The sequence below is a fragment of the Nicotiana tabacum genome, chromosome 14 (genome assembly GCF_000715075.1).
Source record: "Nicotiana tabacum cultivar K326 chromosome 14, ASM71507v2, whole genome shotgun sequence".
In the NCBI taxonomy this organism is placed as follows: domain Eukaryota; kingdom Viridiplantae; phylum Streptophyta; class Magnoliopsida; order Solanales; family Solanaceae; genus Nicotiana; species Nicotiana tabacum.
Window position 1 is genome coordinate 1,876,052 of NC_134093.1, and position 22,134 is coordinate 1,898,185.

A 22,134-nucleotide genomic window follows, 5' to 3' on the forward strand; every position below is an offset into this window, starting at 1 on the left:
CTCCTTCAATTCTTTCAACTCCGGTAGGGCCATACGGTATGGTGGAATAGAAATGGGCTGAGTGCCCGGAGCCAAATCAATACAAAAGTCAATATCTCTGTCAGGTGGCATCCCCGGCAAATCTGCAAGAAATACTTCTGGAAATTCACGAACAACTGGTACTGAGTCCATAGAAGGAGCATCCGCACTGGGATCGCGAATATAAGCTAAATAGGCTAGACACTCTTTCCCTACCATACGCTGAGCATTCATATAAGAAATAACCCTGCTGGCAGAATGACCAGGAGTTCCTTTCTACTCTAACTGAGGTAACCCCAGCATGGCTAAAGTTACTGTCTTGGCATGACAATACAATATAGCATGATAAGGTGACTGCTAATCCATACCCAAGATGACATCAAAATCTACCATATCAAGAAGTAAAAGATCCACACTAGTCTCAAGACTACCAATAATAACCACACATGAACGATAGACATGATCTACCAACAGAGTCTCCAATCGGTGTAGATACACACATAGAGGCACTAAGAGAATCACAAGGCACAACCAAATATGAAGCAAAATAAGAGGACGCATAGGAATAAGTAGATCCTGGATCAAATAGAACTGAAGCATCTCTATGGCAAACTGGAATAATACTTGTGATCACAACATCAGATGACTCGGCCTCAGGCCTAGCTGGAAAAGCATAAAATCAGGGCTGAGCCCCACCACTCTGAACTGCATCTCTAGGACGGCTCTAATTGGCTGGCATCCACCTCTAACGGTCTGACCTCCACCTCTAATAGCCTGACCTCCACCTTTAATGGCCTAACCTCCACCTCTAGCTGCCTGACCCCTACCTCTAGCTGGCTGAGCAGGCGGTGAAGCAACCGGTACCGGTATGATGGCACGAGAATCCTGTCGAGATTTGTTACTCGCCAACCTAGGGCAATACTTTCTGATGTGACTAATGTTCCCACACTCATAACACTCATCCTGATGTCGTGGCTGCTGAAGCTGAAGATGACCTCGATGGGCCGGATAACCGTTGTAGTAACTCTGGAGTGGTGGTGCACTGATAGGAGCTGAATGTGCACTGGATGATGGCTGCCCATAGTAAGGCATAATAGTACCGTAACTCCCTGAAGCACCGGGAGATGCATGAAATGCTGAATGAAACGGTCTGGGAGGATGACCCCTACTAAAATTACCCCTGCCTCCAGACGAGGCACCACCAAAACAACCGAACTGACGAGGCCTCTTATCAGACCTCTGCCCTCTCTCCTTTGCAAGAACCATCACGATCCTTCTCGCGATATTAGCAGCTGCCTGAAAAGAAATCTCACTTCCGATCTCCTTGGCCATCTGAAGCGTGATAGGGTGAGTGAGTCCCTCAATAAACCTCCTCACTTTCTCTCCCTCAGTAAGTAGTAAAAGGATAGCATGACAGGCCAAATCCAAAAAACGGGACTCATACTGAGTAACAGTCATACTGCCCTGCTGTAGACGCTTAAATTGCTTGAGGAATTCCTCTCTTAGTGTGATAGGAAGGAACTTCTCCAGTTATAACTGAGAGAACTGCTCCCACGTAAGTGCAGGCGATCCAACTTGTCTGGTCAATGTATAATCTCTCCACCACCTCTTGGCGGAACCCGTCATCTGAAATACAGCAAAATCAACCTCATTGTCTCAACTATTCCCATGTTCCGCAGCACCTCGTGGCAGCGTTCAAGAAAATCCTGTGGGTCCTCAGAAGTGAACTAGAAAGAGCTTAGTAAACTTATCCAATCTCAATAAGGCCTCAAAAGACATGGCAGGCCTATCACTGGTCTGTGCCGCAACAACTGGCTGAACTACCCCAACTAGCGGGGATACTGGAACCTGATTTTGGGGAGCCATCTGCTCCGAAGCAGGAGTTATGGGAGCTTGTGTTCCTCTCCCAGCATGTGAGACGGCTGGTGCCACTGGAAATGTACCATTCTGGGCCACGCCCTCCATAAGATTTACCAAACGGACTAGAGCGTCCTGAAGTACTGGAGTGGCTATGAATCCTTCCGGGACCTTAACTGATCCAACTGGTACATTCTGAACTGGACCTCCTCCTGAAGATCCACATGAGGTTCTACAACAGTGTCATGACCCGAAATTCCCACCTTCGGATCGTGATGACGCCTAACATTTCACTTTCTAGGCAAGTCAACGTTAGAATAATATTATCTATTTTTAAAACAATTTTTTAATTTATTAATAATCAAAGAAGAAATGCGGAAGTAAAGTCTGAAATGTAGTAAATAATCCATTAAAACAACGGTGTCTAAATACCATCCTAGAATTGGTGTCACAAGTGCACGAGCTTCTAGAATATTACAAATAAAGGTCTGAATAAAATAGAGTTGTCTGAAAATAAATACACAACTAAAGTAAAATAGACGGGGACTTCAGAACTGCGGACGCCATGCAGTTATACCTCAAGTCTCCTCCGAGTAGGTGAAATCCGAGCAAGTCTATGGTACACTGCTGGGACCAACTCCGAAATCTGCACAAGAAGTGCAGAATGTAGTATCAGTACAACCGACCCCATGTACTGGTAAGTGCTGAGCCTAACCTCGACGAAGTAGTGACGAGGCTAAGGCGGGTCACTTACATTAACCTGTACGCAATATTAGTAACAACAACAAATAATAGAAATAAATCAGGTAACTTATTTATAATAATTGAAGCCAATGCAGCAGTCAAAACCAATCATCATTTCCATCAAATTCGTTGCAGCGTGCAACCCGCTCTCACAACATATTCACTTTCAATTCTGTTGCAGCGTGCAACCCGCTCTCCCAATATATTCCTTTTAATCAAGTCTGTCATATATTTATTTCAATCAAGTATATATAGACATTTTAATAAGTTTGTTGTGGTGTGCAATACGATCCCCCAATATTGACTTTTAATAAGTCTGTTGCGGCGTGCAATCTGATCCCCCAATATTGACTTTTAATAAGTCTGTTGCGGCGTGCAACCCGATCCTCCAATATATCCATTTACCAATTCTTATAGAAGAAATTTTTCCAATAAATACAACAATTAATATTAAATTATAAGACAACAAGCATACAATAATTATGACACAAACAATGACAAATAGCAAATTATTATGGAAATCAGGGAGAAAATAGGCAGTTTAATATTTAATATGCTAAATGTCAAATAACAATTAAAATACATAATTCAAATAACATGTAACAATTAATGCAGGAATTCAAGAATTAATATTTGACAAAGAATAGGAGAGAAACAATTATTATAATAATTAACTTATGATTTAAAATATTTTATGGGTTTTCAAGTAAGCAGGCAAACAATTAATTTCACGACGTATAGACACTCGTCACCTCGCCTATACGTAGTTCACGTGCATTTCACATAACAAATAATTTAAGGGTTCTATTCCCTCAAGTCAAGGTTAACCACGACACTTACCTCGCTTGCAAATTCCAATCAACTACTCAACCACAACTTTTCCTTTTAAATTTGTCTCTGAAAGCTTCAAATCTATTTACAAACAATTCGATATATTCAATACTAATCATAGGAATTAATTCCATATGAATTTACTAATTTTCTGGATAAAAAACTAAAATACATTAAAATATTCGACATTGGGACCCACATCTCAAATCCCGGAAAAACTCATGAAATACGAACGCCCGTTCCGCTACGAGTTCAACCATACAAAAATTATCCAATTCCGATGTCAAATGGACCTTTAAATTTAAATTTCCGTTTTTTGGAAAGTTTTACAAAAAGTTTAGTTTCTTCCACCTAAATCCGTAATAAATGATGAATATAGATATGGATTTATGAAATATAAACACTTTTGGTTAAAGAACACTTACCCAATTCAAAGTCGTGAAAATCCCCCCTGAAATCGCTCAAATCCGAGACTTGAAACTCAAAAATGAGTAAAAATGGCGACTTCCGAATTTATGGGCTCTACCCAGTCATTTTAACATCTGCGGATAAAAGTTCCGCATTTGCGGACTCGCATTTGCGAGACAAAGATTGCATTTGCGATTCCAGGCTTCCAGGTGAAGTTCCGCATCTGCGGACACTCCTGTCGCACCTGCGACATCCGCTTCTGCGCAAAATGGCTGCACCTGCGAAGACCCCAGGCCAGCCCAGTCCCGCATCTGCGTGATTTGGTGGGCATCTGCGGACACGCTTCTGCGAGAAGTTGTCCGCTTTTGCGATCGAAGCCTGGACACGCTTGGGCACATCTGCGATGGAAGGCTCTCTTCTGTGAGCTTGCACCTGCAGTCAAAAATCCGCAAGTGCGATTACAACAGAAGAAAAAATTCAAATTTTGCTCAAGTCCAATTCTTGATCCGATTTCAATCTGTATCACTCTCGGGGTACTCGGGACCCCGTACGAATATACCAACAAGTCCAATAATATAATACGGACTTACTCGGGGTCTCGTATCACGTCAAACAACGCTGAAATTACAATTCACATCCCGATTCAAACTTTGAGTTTTAAACTTTTTAATTTGCAAATCTCGTGCCAAAACATATTAAATGAATCCAGAATGACTTCAAATTTGGCACACAAGTCATAAATGACATAACGGAGTTGTTCAAATTTTCAGAATCGGATTCCGGCTCCGATATCAAAAAGTCAACCCCGTGGTCAAACATGAAAATCTTTAGCCTTTAAATTGCTAGTTCCGTTAAATGGTCAAAACTTGAGTTAGGAACCTCCAAATTAAATTTCGGGCATACGCCCAAGTCTCAAATCACGATACAGAGCTATCGAAAAAATCAAAATACCGATCCGGGTCCGTTTACTAAAAATGTTGACCAAAGTCAACTCAGTTGAGTTTTAAAACTCTATTTCACATTTTAATCCATTGTTCACATGAAAACTTTTCAAAAAAAAATTACGGAATATGCACGCAAGTCGAGAAATGATAAATGGTACTTTTTGAGGTCTTAGAACACAGAATTACTTATTAAATTTAAAGATGACCTTTTGGGTCATCACAAACAGGAGTTGTTGCTCGAGCTCTACAATGAGCTCTACCTCTGCCTCTGCCTCGGCCTCTAGCACGACCTCGGCCTCGACCTCTACCCCTGGACATAGTTGCCACCGGGGGCTCTGGTCCCTGTCCATCGGTAGATGTATTACGTGGTCTCACCATCTGCGAGTTAAAATCCTAAATATTCAAAACAATTATTAAATCACTATTTTGTCTAGGAGAATTAGGCAAAATCTTATTAACTACAAAAAAATCTCCTAAACTTATAAAAGGAAAATTTTAATAATCCAAAATATAAATGGAATTGCACGACAAACTTTCTGTCGCGATCCAAAATTCTCACCTTGGGGACCGTGATGGAGCCTAACATTTCACTTGCTAGGCAAGCCAACGTTAGAATAATATTAGCCATTTTTAAATAATTTTAAATTAATTAATAACAAAGAAACAAATGCGGAAGTAAGGTCTGAAATGTAGTGAATAATCCATAATAATAGCGATGTCTAAATACCATCCAAGAATTTGGTGTCACAAGTGCACGAGCTACTAGAATAATACAAATAAGGGTCGGAATAAAATAAAGTTGTCTGGAAATAAACACACAGCTAAAGTAAAGTAGACGGGAACTTCGGAACTGAGGACGTCGTGCAGTTATACCTCAAGTCTCCTCTGAGTAGTTGAAATCCGAGCAAGTCTATGGTACGCCACTGGGACCAACTCCGAAATCTGCACAAGAAGTGCAGAGTTAGTATCAGTACAACTGACCCCATGTACTGGTAAGTGCTGAGCCTAACCTTAACGAAGTAGTGACGAGGCTAAGGCCGGTCACTCACATTAACCTGTACGCAATATTAGTAACAACAACAAATAATAAAAATAAATCAGATAACTCATTTATAATAATTGAAGCCAACTCAATAGTCATAACCCATTATTATTTAAACCAATTTCTGTTGCAGCGTGCAAACCGCTCCTACAATATATTCGTTTTCAATCCTTTCATATATTTATTTTAATCAAGTATATATAGACTTTTAAATAATTCTGTTGCGGCGTGCAATCTGATCCCCCAATATTGATTTTTAAATAACTCTACTGCGGCGTGCAATCCGATCCCCAAATATTGACTTTTAAATAAGTCTATTGCGGCGTTCAATCCGATCCCTCAATATATATATATATATATATATATATATATCGATCCTTCAATATATTCATTTCAATCAATTCTGTTGCGGCGTGCAACCCGCTCCTCCAATATATTCATTTACCAATTCTTATAGAAGAAATTTTTCCAATAAATGCAATAATTAATATAAAATTATAAGACAACACACATACAATAATTATAATTTAATTATGATACAAACAATGACAAATAGCAATTTATTATGGAAATCATGGAGAAAATAGGCAGTTTAATATTTAATATGCTAAATGTCAAATAACAATTATGACACATAAATCAAATAGCATGTAACAATTAATGCATGAATTCAAGAATTAATATTTGACAAAGAATAGGAGAGAAATAATTATTATAATAATTAATTCATGATTTAAAACGATTTATGATTTTTTAAGTAATTATGTAAATAATTAATTTGACGATGTATAGACACTCGTCACCTCGCCTATACGTCGTTCACATGCATTTCATATAACAAATAGTTTAAGGGTTCTATTCCCTCAAGTCAAGGTTAACCACGACACTTACCTCGCTGTGCAAATCCCAATCAATTGCTCGACCATAACCTTTTCTTTTAAATTTGTCTCCAAAAGCTTCGAATCCCGTAGCCTATCTGAAACTCTCCCGATCCCTCGGGACTCCAAACCAAACATGCATCCAAGTCCTAAAACCTCATACGAACTTGCTCGCGTGATCAAATCGCCAAAATAACACCTAGAATTATGAATCGGACCCCAAATCAAAGGGAATTTTCAATAAAACTTTAAAACTTATATTTTTACAACCGGACGTCCGAATCACGTCAAATCAACTACGATTCTCACCAAATTCGGCAGACAAGTCATATATATTATAGTGGACCTATATCGGGCTCCGGAACTAAAATACGGACCCGGTGTCAATAAATTCAATATCAGTAAATTCTTAAAAAAATCATTAAGCTTTCAAACTTTAAATTTTTCATGAAAATTCCATATCTCGGGCCAGGGACCTTGGAATTCGATTCCGGGCATACGCCCAAGTCCCAAATCATGATACGGACTTACCGAAATTGTTAAAATACTGATCTGAGTCTGTTTGCTCAAAATGTTGACCAAAGTCAACTCAGTTGAGTTTTAAAGCTCTATTTCAAATTTTAATCCATTTTTCACATAAAAACTTTCCAGAAAATTTTACAGACTGCGCACACAAGTCGAGGAGTGATAAATAGTACTTTTCGAGATCTTAGAACATAGAATTACTTATTAAATTTAAATATGACATTTTGGGTCATCACATAACCGATTTTTTATCCATATTAAATATGGATCGGGGCAAATAATTTATCCGTTTTGCATTACCTGTTTTCAACCCGTCAATATCCGATCCGTTTCGACTCGCCCTAAAATTTTGGGCAGGGTGATTGCGCGCATTTTTTGACAGTAATTGAAATGCATAACTACAATATAAATAAATAAGTGAATATGTAATGGTCAAATGTCACGGTCAAACATACTCCGAAATGAGAAACAACGAGTAAATTTCATTTCATAGTAACATACATCAATAGATTACTCCTTGATTTGAATCTACTGATAACTATTCCACCTTTAATATCCAAACCCATTACAACCCAAAATAAAGAGCACAAGGGCAAGTTTCTAAAGTTTGTTTAATCAAGCAAAATATTTCAATAATAATCAACATATAAATGTTCTTTCCTTGTCCTCCTCTTCATCCATTGTATCACTAAGTGGTTTACCATTTGTTTCTTGTAAACACACAACAAAACAACCACATATTGCTATGCTCAAACCAAACACACCAAAAGAATACCATTTGTTGTTCCTTCCAATTGCTATGAGCATTGGACTGAAAGCTCCGCCGAGAACCATCGCTTGTCTCACCATCGCCACAGCTGAGTTCCTCACACACGTCGGAAAAAGTTCCAACGTGTAGATCAATAGAATGCTAAACGATGTACACGCGCTAAAATATGAAACAATTCAAACCCTAATTGAAATTCCTTGAATTTTTCACCCTCAAGTATAACACAACTTATGATTCAAATTCCACTTAGCATAGCAAATCCTAGTAGTGAACCTCTCCTACTAAGTTTTCCAATAAGGAAAAGAATCAAAATGGAAGATGGCAATTCAGATAATACATTCAATGTAATGCTTAAGTAAAGATTGAAATTTAAACTTCCAACACCTAATGTGTCATGGCCCAAAATCCAACTAGTCGTATTAACACCTAACCCAACCCACTAGGTAAGCCAACTTTCAATTATCAAATCCCAATAACAATTATTAAAGCAATTTAAGTGAATAAAGATCTTAATCTTATACATCCCCCAAGAACTGGTAGTACAAATCATGAGCTTCTAAGAATAGAGTATACAAAGAGGAAATGAAATAATTACATAGTCTGTTTGAATAATACATAAACAGAGCTTTTATAAATATAAGGCTACCATGAACAAGAGGCAGCTCCAACAGGAACGCAAGTACATCTTCAAATCCCGCAACCATCGAGCACATCAACAACAACAGCCAACATCTGCACGCAATGCGCAGAAGTGTAGTATCAGTACAACCGACCTTATGTACTGAGTAAGTAACAAACCTAGCATTAGGTTGAAAGTAGTGACGAGTTTGTACCAAGGCCAGAATCCAACTTCCATAACCAACAATAGTTCATAACAATATTAAACAAGTAATACCAGAAGTAACTCAAAGAATAGATGCTCAGCTAAATCATGACTTCTGAAAATAGTTCTGCCTTTCAAGTACATCAATGAAAACCCAAATCGTTTACCGAAGTTACCAAAATTATGAATAAGTTTGAAAACAGTAATTTTTCCAAAATCCTTTCAATAATAAATAAAATATCTTATTTTCTTTCCAGATAATCAGTGTAAAACAAATGCATCACTATGCCCATCTGTCAACATGTGTGAGAAATCATGAATAATGTGATACCGTACAGCATAAGGAAAATACATCTCTATGCATATATGTCATGTGTGCATGTCAATGCAATGTATCTTAGAGATTGTACTCATGTACTCACACTCTGAGAGTACTCAATCTCAATGTCTCGCATTCTCTCTCACTATGCTCAGCACACTCAATCACTCAGCGCTATACAATACCTGCTGCGGCGTGCAGCCCGATCCCTGTTTATAGTCGGCTGCGCTCACTGAGGGTGTGTACAAACTCATGAGGGGCTCCTACAGCCCAAGCGCTATAAGCACGGACAACTCACATGCTATAATATTATATCTAGATCTGCACGGATAACTCACGTGTTGCACGGACAACTCACGTGCTATAATAATATCTGGATCCGCACGACCAACTCACGTATTGCACGGCCAACTCACGTGCAATAGTATAATATATGGATCTGCACGGCCAACTCACGTGCAATAGTATAATATATATAAAGCCAACATGGCCTGCTGCGGGCGGCCAGCCCCGATCCACATAATAATCCTCACAATCAGGCCCCCAACCTCATTCAGTCATTAATCTCTCTAGTCTCTCTCTCATGGGCTCACAATGTCATAAAAATAGCTCAAAAATAATGATATGATGTATCAATAAATAATAACAGAGACTGAGATATGGTATGTAATGACATGAATATGACTAAGTATAATTTTCAATTTAAAACAAATAATTCACAGCAATATGACCTCTGTGGGTCCCAATAATACTGGCACATAGCCTCAACATAATTTTTAATATGATTTTCAGCTCAATTTCTTTAACACATAAAACCGCATGGAAAATGCCAAGATTATTTAACTACAACATTCCACAGAAACAATTATGTCACAATTTCTATAGTGCACGCCTGTCACCTAGTATGTGCGTCACCTCCCAACAATTTACATAATACATATATTCAGGGTTCATACCCTCAGCTCCAAAATTAGAAGAGTTACTTAACTCGAACAAGCCAAATCTAATGTCGAGCAAGCTGAGCAATGCCCCAGAAATTCCATTCTGCGCGTATAACTTCCAAACGGCTCGAATCTAGTCACAATTAATTTGATTCAGCTCACAAAAATTATAGAAATTAATTCCATATCAAAATACTAATATTTTCCAAAAATTCGAAATTACTCCCCAAAAATCACTCGTGGGGCCCACATTTCAGAATCCGATAAAACTCACAAAATCCGAACCCATATTCAACCACGAGTCCAACCATACCAAAATTACTCAAATCTGACCACAACTCAACTTTTAAATCCTCAATTAAAGTCTATGAATTTTACTACTGTTTTCAACCCAAAACACTAATTTATTGATAAAAACAATAATAGATTCGTGTAATTTAACCAAAACCGAGTTAGAATCACTTACCCCAATCCATATGGTAAAAATCGCCTCAAAAATCGCTTCAATCCGAGCTCCATAGCTCCAAATGTGATAAAATGGCCGAAACCTCAAAATATATCTTCTGTCCGGCCATTTACTCTTCGCGATCGCGAATCACAAAAATTTTCAGCCCAAACTTTGCCTTTCGCGATCGCAAAGAACAAATTCTCAGTACTTTTAGACAACCTCTAGTTTAATGATCATAACTTTGTGTACAGAACTTCAAATTGCAAATGGTTTAACTTTCTGAAAACTAGACACCAAGGGCTATAACTTTCATTTGTTTCTCATCTCCCACTTCCTTATAGATTTCTAGATATAGGCTTCCAAAGTTAGCCCTGTGCAACATAGATTTCCAAACTCTTCCCGGACAGCCTATAGTGTAGCTACCATAACGTTTTGTACATCACTTCAAATGACAAATGATTTACATTTCTGAAAACTAGATAACAAAGGATACAACTTTCATTTTTATATCATCTCTAAATTCCTTATTGATTGCGAGATATAAGCTTCCAAAGTCGGGTCAGTGCAGCAGAGATTTTGTTCTACGCGATCGCGAAAGAGCTTCCACGATCGCGATTCACAAGGTTCCAAACTATTGTTTGCTCTTCGCGAACGTGACCAAATGTTCGCGATCGCGATGCACACCTCTGTAGGCAGAAACCAGCAACTAAAAAAGGCCTAGAATTGGTCCGAAACCACCCCGAAACTCACCCGAGCCCCTCGGGACCTCAACTAAATATACCAACAAGTCCTAAAACAACATACGAACTTAGTCGAAGTCTCGAATCACATCAAACAATGCTAAAACTACGAATCGCACCTCAATTCAAGCCTAATAAACTTTGAACTTTCAAATTCTATATCTTGTGCCAGAATACATCAAATCAATCTGGAATGACTTTAAATTTTACACACAAGTCATAAATGACATAACGAAGCTATTCCAATTTCCAGAATCGGATTCCGACCTCGATATCAAAAAGTCAACCCCTGGTCAAACTTCCCAAAAATTCAACTTTTGGCATTTCAAGCCTAATTTCACTACGGACCTCCAAATAATTTTCCGGACACGCTCCTAAGTCCAAAATCACCATACAGAGCTATTGGAATCATCAGAATTAAATTCCGAGGTCGTTTACATATAAGTCGACATCCGGTCACCATTTTAACTTAAGCTTTAAACCTTGGAACTAAGTGTTTCAATTCATTTCAAAACCTCACCGGACCCGAACCAATTTCCCCGGCAAGTCACACAATAACTGTAAAGTCCAATTTGAGCAGTAAATAGGGAAACGAGGTTGTAATACTCAAAACGACCGGTCGGGTCGTTACATAATGGCATACCATGTAAGTCATACCAATACCAAATCCAACACACATCACTGTTACTAGTCGACGAAAAGACCAATTTCTTTCCACCAATATCCTAATAGCTGAATATAGATCGACTGTGTCGTTGTTAAGTACTTCTTGATTTTCAAATTCAATGAATGATCCGAAGAAACTCAAGGTTAAACTACTTCTTGTTGCTGGAGGTGCAATGCTTTTCAAAGTTTGGACAAATCCCTCTTTGTTTCCTTTGATATAAAGCCATCTAGGAGATTCAGGTACTATAAAATGGACTAAGAAAGAGTATAAAATTGTTGGCAAACAAGTCCAAAGGTAAAGAATTCTCCACGCAGAACCTCTGGTTATAAATGCCAAAGTTGGTAATGAAATAAATCCCATAGTGAAACAGAGAACCATAGACTTACTCGGATTCAGCTACCCAGAGGACAGTTGAGGTATAGCTGCACAGCTTCCGCAGCTCTGAAGTCCCCTTCTACTTTATCTTAGCTGTATATTTTCTTTCAGACAACTTTACTTTCGTTCATACCTTTATCTATATTATTCTAGTAGCTTGTGCACTTGTGACACCAGATTCAGGGATGTATTTAGATATTTCAGTTGTTATGGCTTTTCGCACTTTATTTCAGTTTCATCACATATTTCAGAAATTGACTTCCGTTTAATTGGTTTTGTTTAAAAAATGGCTTAAGATTATTCTAATGTTGGCTTGTCTAGCAAGTAAAATATTCCGGGTCGTGACACATTGCTTGTCTCACCATTAGCTGAGTTCCTCACACACGTCGAAAAATGTTCCAATGTGTATATCAATAGAATACTAAACGATGTACACGCGCTAAAATATGAAATCAATTCAACCCCTATTTGCGATTCCATGAATTTTCACCCTCAAGTATAACACAACATATTCTAAAAATTCCACTTAGCATAGCAAATCCTAGTAATTAACCTTTCCTACTAAGTTTCCCAATAAGGAAATAATCAATATGGAAGATGGAAATTCAGATAATTCATTCAATGTAATGCTTAAGTAAAGATTGAAATTTAATCTTCCAACACCTAATGGTATACCATAGTAATTCATACCAATACCAAATCCAACACACATTAATATTACTATTCGACGACAAGACCAATTTCTTTCCACCAACATCTTGATAGCTGATATAGATCGACGACTGTGTGGTTGTTGACTACTTCTTGATTTTCAACTTCAATGAATGATCCGAAGAAACTCAAGGTTAAACTACTTCTTGTTGTTGGAGGTGCAATGCTTTTCATACTCTGAACAAATCCCTCTTTGTTTCCTTTGATATAAAGCCATCTAGGAGATTCAGGTACTATAAAATAGACTAAAAATGAGTATAAAATGGTAGGCAAACACGTCCAAAGGTAAAGAATTCTCCATGTAGAACCTCTGTTTATAAATGCCAAAGTTGGTAATGAAATAAATCCCATAGTGAAACAGAGAAAGCCAATGATTCCAACTTGGCCTCGCCATCGTCTTCCCACAAGCTCTGTGGACAAGACTAGCGCGCAAGTGCCAATTGTAGCTCTTCCAAATCCAGAAATAAATCTCAAGAATGAATATATCCATATATTGGTGGAAAAGGCAGTGATTGCTCCTGTAATTAAAAAGGCGGACCTCGATTGTTAGGAGTGAATTCAATTGAACTCATTATATTCAGGCTACGTCATAAATATATTATCAAAAGATCTTGAAAATAGTATACATTTTAATCCCTACGTCCCATTTTATGTGAAAATATATGTTCAGGTACAAAATATAAGAATTAATTGTTCATGCATAAGTTATATGGAGTATATATTGCAAACTACCAAAATTGTGCTTAATTAAATGTGTGGCGATGAGAGTTTTGCATGTCTTTTTATTTTCCCTCTCCCAATAAAGAATGAACGTTTATATCAATTAGGTAAATCCCATGCCCATGCATCCTTTGGAAGATTACAAAAAGTTTTGTCAATGGAAGAAGAAGAATTGCAGGATATGCAATGTCAAGATGGTTGCGCATCAGTAAAAACACATAAATGTTTGTTGAGCATCAAAAAACCAAGCAAAAGAGACAAGTATAGCTTGCAAAAATTGAACCCATCCAAATTCACCTATGCATTTTTCTATTGTCTCATCAAGAGATGATCCTGCTTTTCTCTTCAATTTGCCATTACTTAGAAATGGTTCTGTTTTTTCAGTCATTTTCCCAATCTGTCTAAATACTTAACTGATGAAAAATATATGCAAAAGACTGTGTGTGAAGGTCTCTCTCTCTATATATATATGCAAAAGAGTTTTAGTTTTGTACACTATCAGCGTACAGATCTTTTATACCATCAGGTTAAGTTCACTTACGATAATAGATAAATCTTTTATATCATCAGATTAAGTTCACTTATGATAAAAAATAAAATATTCATAGTAAATCTGATATGGTAACTTAAGAGAAGTCAAAACATTGACTAAGACATGGATCCTATGTTAACAACTAATATCATAGCTGATGATTTGGAGGGACAAGTATGAAAATTGCAAAGTGATTACTTGGGACGTAGCGTAGTGTCGTTGCCAGTCTAACTAGAAGAAGTTAGTATCTGGATTTCGGTGGCGATAAATACTCGATTGACATGGATAGCATACAACTAATCTTTGAAGTATTCTACTTATAAGTTGTTGGATATTGTTAGAGGTATGATACCTTTTTTTAAAAGACTCTAAAACCTTCATCCAAATAACAATATTATAAACTCAACAACTTTATTCTCTCTCCCTCAAAATATATTTACTGATTTTTTGATTGCGGTTGCTTTATTAGTCATATCCTTCGATGTGAAAAAGCAATATATATATATATATATATATATATATGGGGGGGGGGGGGACTCCATCATTGCTTGACTAGTCCTTTCACGGATCCCATTTGCCCGTCTAAAGAACCAAAAGGTTATTCCTTTAGTGGCACATCTTTTAGTATATGCTAAAAAGGTATTATTATATTTAAAAATAGTTTAATAATAAAAATAACTTTACACCAAAAATTTCAAACAAATAGTGCGATATAATATAAATTAAGATGTAGGAAGTGATATGCACCCTCCTTCCGTCACGGGCTCGGGCGGCTAAGCTGAATTGAATACTTTTAGTCCGAAAAATTATATTATGTATATGATAAGTTAAAAAATAAAATAGTTATATTTATAATCGGTAATTAAAAAGTAGCCATAGTTTAAAAAATAATCGAAATTTAGCTACTTTTTCATATAAAGATAAAATCTAAACAAAAACATTCTTAAAAATCCAAAAAAATCTAGCATATGATGAAGTTCGAATTTTTTATATATGAGTTTCTAGTATAATGTGATGGAATTTCATAATGTGTTGCAGTTTTAATATAATATGTTGAAATTATTTTATGCATAGGAGCTTTATAAAATAACATATTATACTGAAACTTTCTGTGTTTCGATAAATTAGTGACTATTTTTCAATGTCTTTACAAACATTAGCTATTTTTTAATTTTCAGTTCGAAAACTATTTAATCCGTGCTATTTTATTATCGATTAAAAAATAAACTTTGAACAATATTCGCAATACTTATTGGCTCGAGCCCCCATATTAGTTTCGAAAAGATAATGCTATAATTTAGAGCTCATATTTAATAGATTGGACTATACTTTATTTTCATTATGAGGATTTTAGGAAATCTTCAAGATAATTATTCATCCACTGAACCTAACATATATCTTCCTCCTTCCGATCTTCTTCATTAGGTAGTTTTCTCCTACAGCAACTTTTACTTTTTACAGGTATTTCAATAAACTTTTTCTAACAACACTTGAAACATTATACTCCTATATATATATCGAAAATTCTGGGCCATATATTTGGTTAAATTTGAAAATTTTCATCATTATTTGTTGATATGATCATTTCTGTGATTTCTTTTATTTACTCCTGAATCTTATAATTTTAATGTTCATCTCTTGTGCTTCCTCTTAGGATATATTGTATCAGAAATTGGAGTTACAAAAGAAGACGAAAGAAGCCAAAATCACGATTGATTGATTGTAAGACTTGAACTGAACTTGTGTTAACTTATCTTCTTTTCCAAATCTCTACACTACTAAAATCAGGAATTAGGGAGGGACAAATTCTGTAGTTAAACAGAAAAATTCATCACTAATCCTATTTAGCGACGGATTATCGAAAAACTATCTTAACTATGAGCGATTTAGAGACAGATTAGCAATGAAGTTCGTAGTTAATTCCAATTTTTTTAGTAGTGCTAAATTGGTTTCATTTGCAATCTACAAATCTAGTTCTTGTATTGCTAGAAGAGCTACATGAATCCATTTAACTTTTGTCTTAATAACTACTACTCTTTCCATCCCAATTTATGTGATAGTGTTTGACTTTTCATATAGTTTAAGAAAAGAAATTTTGAAACTTATGGTTTAAAATAAAACTTACATATTTATGTGGCTATAAATCATCTCGTTACTAGTTACTTACCTTCTTGGTGCAACGGTCATGTTGTTTCCTTGTGACCTATAGGTCACGAGTTCGAGTCGTGGGGTAGGCTGCCTACATCACACCTCCTTGAGTGCGGCCCTTCCCCGGACCCTGCATGAATGCGGGATCTTTTGTGCATCGGGTTGCCCTTTCTTTACTTGTTACTTACCTAAAAAAATATGAAAGAAGGGAAGTTCGTATAATATATTTGATATCGCAAAAGAGATATGCGCAATATGTCAAAACGTAAGGGAAGTTTGTGAAATTTTTCATAATAAAATATGTGTAGAACGTGTATAATCTTTCACAAGCATTATAGCTTATGATAATAGTATTAAAAGAGATTAAAAAAATTTCCTTCTTAGTGAAGATTAATATGACAAGAGCTTGGTGAATTTGCAGGGATTTTCTACTTTTTAATTTATCTACGGAAGATGGCGCATAACGACATTGAGGATATGTTAGATCACCTGAGAAGGATTAAGAGTAGAGGTGATTTGAATGTTGTCAAGATTGAGACACTTGAAATGGAGTTAAGATTTTTGAGAACCTTTATCAAGTACCCTCATGCTCTTTTACCTGATTTCTCAGTAGAAATCAGAAAGAAGGCCAAATTGATTGCAGAAATGCTTCACTCGGTTTTTGATGGAATTCCAGGTGAATACAAAACTAGTCTTAATGTGGAAAGGCTAGTATCAGAGTTGCAGGAATTCAGTGAAGATAACGGTACTAGTCTAATATACAACTTTGAGCTGAATGATTTGTATATGTTGGAATATATGGATTACCTTGACCAGAATCTAAATGATGCACTGAGGTACTTGGTTCGATCTGTCACTTTTTTCGTGGAAAAAATCAATATCCTGCAGAAGATAGATAGATACTTAAGGAAAGTCAAAGTCATTCAAAACAAAATAAGGTTTGTAAGATACTTATATGGTGCAGAGATAAATGGTTATGTCGACCGTGAGAGGTTGGAAGGTATGCATGCCCGAATACAGTTCATGGCTGACAATGTGCGACAGTTCTGTCTTGCTCTTTGGATTAATAAGGATAGAGATGATACATCTGATATCGAGAGTAAGCCTCCTTATCTACTATGCTTGGTTGTGATAGTGGAGCTGGAAATGAAAAGGATTTTTCTCCGTGAACTAAAGGCGTCAAAGTTTACTCAATCAAGAACTTTCAAGGACAAGAGATTACCAAAAGGATAGCTTGATAACTTTCCCACTATTCTCTCTGCTCGAAACATTGATGTGGCAATAGAGTTCTTGTTAGTTTTTCTCGGCGATATACCAAATCATGTTATTAATGGTAATAGGTTGAATGAAGTCTTAGAAAAGGTTGGAGTGCTTGTGGGCGACATACTTTGTGTAATTCAAATGCAGCTTCTTTCAGGATCGACAATCAAAGATGATGCGAGCAAGATTGATCTTGGCACGATACAGATATTGGAGAAAATTGAAGATCTAAAGGCACAACTAGAGAGGTACTACAAATCCTTAAAATACAGGCCATCTCAGTTTCCCACAGTTGGTGGATTGAGCTTTCTGGATTCTCTATTAAGGAAATTGAATGAGATGATGAAATCTGAATTATGTTTAGATTTCATGATGAAGCCTCATATTGTTATTTTAGAGAAAGAGTTCTCATATCTAACATCTGTTTTCAGAGATGTTGCAAAGATGCAGCATGAACATGAAATTCTTAAAGATCTTCAGAGGCGTACTATCAATTTGGCATACGAAGCTGAAGTTGCCATTGACTCTATTCCTTCTCAGTGTAATGCTCTTTGGTATCTTTTTTGCTCACTTCCTACAATCTTAAAAGAGATCAAGCATAATAATGCGGAGGTGACCAGGATGTGGTCGGAGAACCTTGCTCTTAAGCCCTGCTCTATGGTAGAGCCATCTAAACATATGCCAACTCAACATAGCAATCTTATGAATGATGAGGAGATAGTTGGTTTTGAGAATGACACGAAAAGAATAATTCGGTATCTGACACGAGGGACAAATAAGCTAGATGTCATCCCAATTGTTGGGATGGGGGGACAAGGTAAAACAACTTGTGCTAGAAAGTTGTTTAATAATGACAACATTGTTTATCATTTTGATGTTCGAGCATGGTGCGTCATTTCTCAAACATATATCCGTAGAGAACTATTACAAGAAATTTTCAATCAAGTTACCGGTTCCAAGGACAAGGTAGATGAGGTTGGCGAACTAGCTGACATGCTGAGGAAAAGCTTAATAGGAAAGAGATATCTCATTGTCTTGGATGATATGTGGAATTGTATGGCATGGGATGACTTAAGACTTTGTTTCCCTGATGTTGTAAATAGAAGCAGAATTGTAGTAACAACTCGTCTTGAGAAAGTGGGTGAACATGTCAAGTGCTATACTGATCTTTATTTCCTTCCATTCCTCACGCCCGAAGAGAGTAGGGAATTGTTGCAGAAAAAAGTGTTTCAAAACAAAGCTTGCCCACCTGAACTACACGATGTGAGTCTAGATGTTGCAAGACGATGCAAAGGGTTGCCCCTAGTGGTTGTCTTGGTAGCTGGAATAATCAAAAAGAAGAAAATGGAAAGATCTTGGTGGCATGAGGTTAAAAAAGCTCTATTTTCCTATCTTGACCGTGAGTCTGAAGACTATAGTCGGGCAACTATGCAGTTAAGTTATGATAACTTACCCGACTATTTAAGACCTTGCCTTCTCTACATGGGGATGTTTCTAGAGGACGAAAGGATTTCAGTGTCTAAATTGATAAGTTTATGGATAGCGGAAGGTTTCGTGCAGAACATTGAATGTGGGAGATTAATGGAAGAGGCAGCTGAAGGTTACTTGATGGATCTCATTAGCAGTAACGTTGTAATGGTTTCAGGAGAAGATATAACGGTAAAGTCAAATACTGCCAGGTTCATGATGTAGTGCTTCACTTTTGCTTGGAGATGAGTAGAGAAGAAAAGTTTATGTTGGCGGTGAGAGGGAACATTCAACCTTCTGATTTGAAGGAAAGTCGAGTTAGCTTCAGTTTCAGTAATGAGCTTTCCAAGTTTGCATCCAAAACGGGGAAGCCTTTCCACCAACACTTGAGGCCACTGATAACCACCAATGGAGGAGAATCTTTATATTGGAATCACTTCAGTCAGGTTATTAATTTGATGAGGCTTCTTAAGGTCTTGGATTTAAGTTCCCATAAATTGGTTATTAGTTTGTCGTTAGCTACGTTGAATCCACTAATTCACCTCAAGTACGTCACACTTTTCATATATACATTCGATTTTCATGGAAAATCACATCTGCCCCATCTAAAAACTTTAATTCTCAAGTGTTTAAAGCGTACAAGGTTATCAGGGAATTTTTGGAAAATGAAAAAATTAAGGCATGTAGAGTTTACTAAATCTGGTTTTTTTGGGGGAAAGCAGATCAATGAAGAATCCTCTAAGTTGGAAAATTTGAGGATATTAAGGGGTGTTGAATTTACACTCGATTTTGATTGCTTGAATGTTTTAGTACAGAGGTGTCCTAATCTTCACGAACTTGAAATCATTTTTTTGAGAAATGATTTCGATGAAGAAAAGATTTGTCTCAAATTGGAGAGTCTTACCCATCTTCAATCACTTCGCCTTTTCTTTCACTTGTTCCCTGTTGTTCCTAAGTTACACTTGCCTTCAAATGTAAAGAAATTGTTACTGAGGGGGACTCGGATAGAAAGCACGATTTTCATTGCGGGACTACCAAGTCTGGAGTATCTCGAATTAAAGGATTGTTTCCTTCCGGAGAGTGGTGCCTTGGAGATATCACGTTCCCTAAACTTAAGTTCTTGAAACTGAGCCTAAATATCTCAAGGTGGGACGCCTCAGAGGAATCTTTTCCCTTGCTTGAAACACTTGTTATAAAAAGGTGTCGCTTTCTCAAGGAGACCCCCCTTAGCTTTGCAGATATTCCAACGCTGAAACATATTAAGTTGATGTAGTGCAACGACAATAAATCTCTTGTGGCTTCAGCTGTGAGAATTAAGAAAGAAGTTAAAGAGAATGAAGGATGCGACCGTATTGACCTCGTTACTGAGGTAAGTAGAAACAAACTCCAATATGTTCAAACAATGTGAAGCTGTGAGTCAAGCACGTAACATGGTATAGTTTTCAGTTCCCCCCATATTAGATGTTTGCTTTCTCTTAATTTCGATCTCAAATTAACGAGGATGTGTTGAATTTGACACTTGCTTAGGCAACTGCAGCAAAAGCACAGACAGATTACTACTGATTGCTAAGTCTGTTTTGAGTGATCGATTGAGACACGTATCCTCTTTTAAGTATGTTTTTAATGATTGTAGAACAATATCATATGGTCTTCCAATTTGATTTCTTTGATTTCTTTTTTGCTTTTGCAGTTTCTATGATCCTTTCATCTTACCCCTTCTATGTTGCACCTGCAAAATTCACCTCTTTTAAATTCACCAAGTCATAAAGAATGAAGCTAATAAGTTTGTTCTTAACATTCATCGTTAGTACTTTTGAGATAATGACTGATTAATGATATTTTGTTGTGACAAAATGAGTAGCTGGTTACAGTGTCTTTCTATATACAAATTGGTGAAGCAGGGACAACTTCAGCCAAGCACACAAAGTGAACAAATTTGAGGTATTATCACGTTTAGCCCGTATCAGAAACTATTTACATTTGGTATCCGATAAAGTGTATAAAATTTGTATACTTTTTGTATATACAATACAGAATGCATATATATACAAACAAATATACATTTTTTTGGAGAGCTGCTACACAGTGTCATTTTCCCAATAAATTTGACAACTACAGGATAAAGACTAGATAGCCTTTCTTAGAACAAAACAATCTTAAGCATAGGCATCAAAATTTAGAAGGAGATAGTCTTTATATATAGACAAGACCTTCTCATTTCCTGCCTTGATTTCCTCTTCTTTGAGCTTGAAATCTCCTATAGCAAGTTCTGTTACTCTCTTTCCAATACTCTCCACAATCTTAAATATCCAAGAAAAAACATATCTTTGCAACAAATAACTTGCCCGACAATGCTTGATATTTGTTTTCTTGATTTCCTTTGCTATCACTGAAAAATGAAAACTTAATTCGAGCAGAAAGTTTGATTTTCTGAATATTGAGTTGGATTTTTTTGAGGTGTGCTTTGTAGACAACATTATGAAGAAAACTCTAACTCTGGTTTTTATTTCTTTTATGTGAGAATGTAGCAATTTTAAGTCGATAAGGTATCGTTGAATTAACTTAACAAGGAGACATATTGTGCTCACTGCAAATCAGAAGAAAGCAAAGGAGAAACGATGAAAAATTATGTACCTTAAATAGTAGTTTCTCTTAAGGGGTTCAGTTGTTGATTGATCAACTGCTTCTCTTCTAGGCTGTTGGGAAGAAGAAACCAGAAACAATATCCTAATTCTAACAATCTCTGGACATTTACTTGGAGATATAGAAGAAAGGTGAAGAAGAAGAAGAATGGAGAAGAATGTCGTGCATATTAGTGTTTAGAATATAGGGGGACATAATTAATGGGTTAGGGGACATAAATTAATGGGGTTAGTAAGATAATTATAATATAAGGAGACATAGGTTAGTGGGTTAGTGTGGGAGGAATAAATATATATATGTAAGTGTATAATATATACATGTGCA

At 36.7% G+C, this 22,134-nt stretch overlaps 2 pseudogenes; one reads left to right on the plus strand and one right to left on the minus strand.

The window, feature by feature from the left end:
* Nucleotides 1–7,886: 7,886 nt before the first annotated feature.
* Nucleotides 7,887–14,148, minus strand: LOC142169179 (organic cation/carnitine transporter 3-like; annotated as a pseudogene).
* Nucleotides 14,149–15,952: 1,804 nt separating this feature from the next.
* Nucleotides 15,953–21,623, plus strand: LOC107815686 (putative late blight resistance protein homolog R1A-3; annotated as a pseudogene).
* Nucleotides 21,624–22,134: the final 511 nt, after the last annotated feature.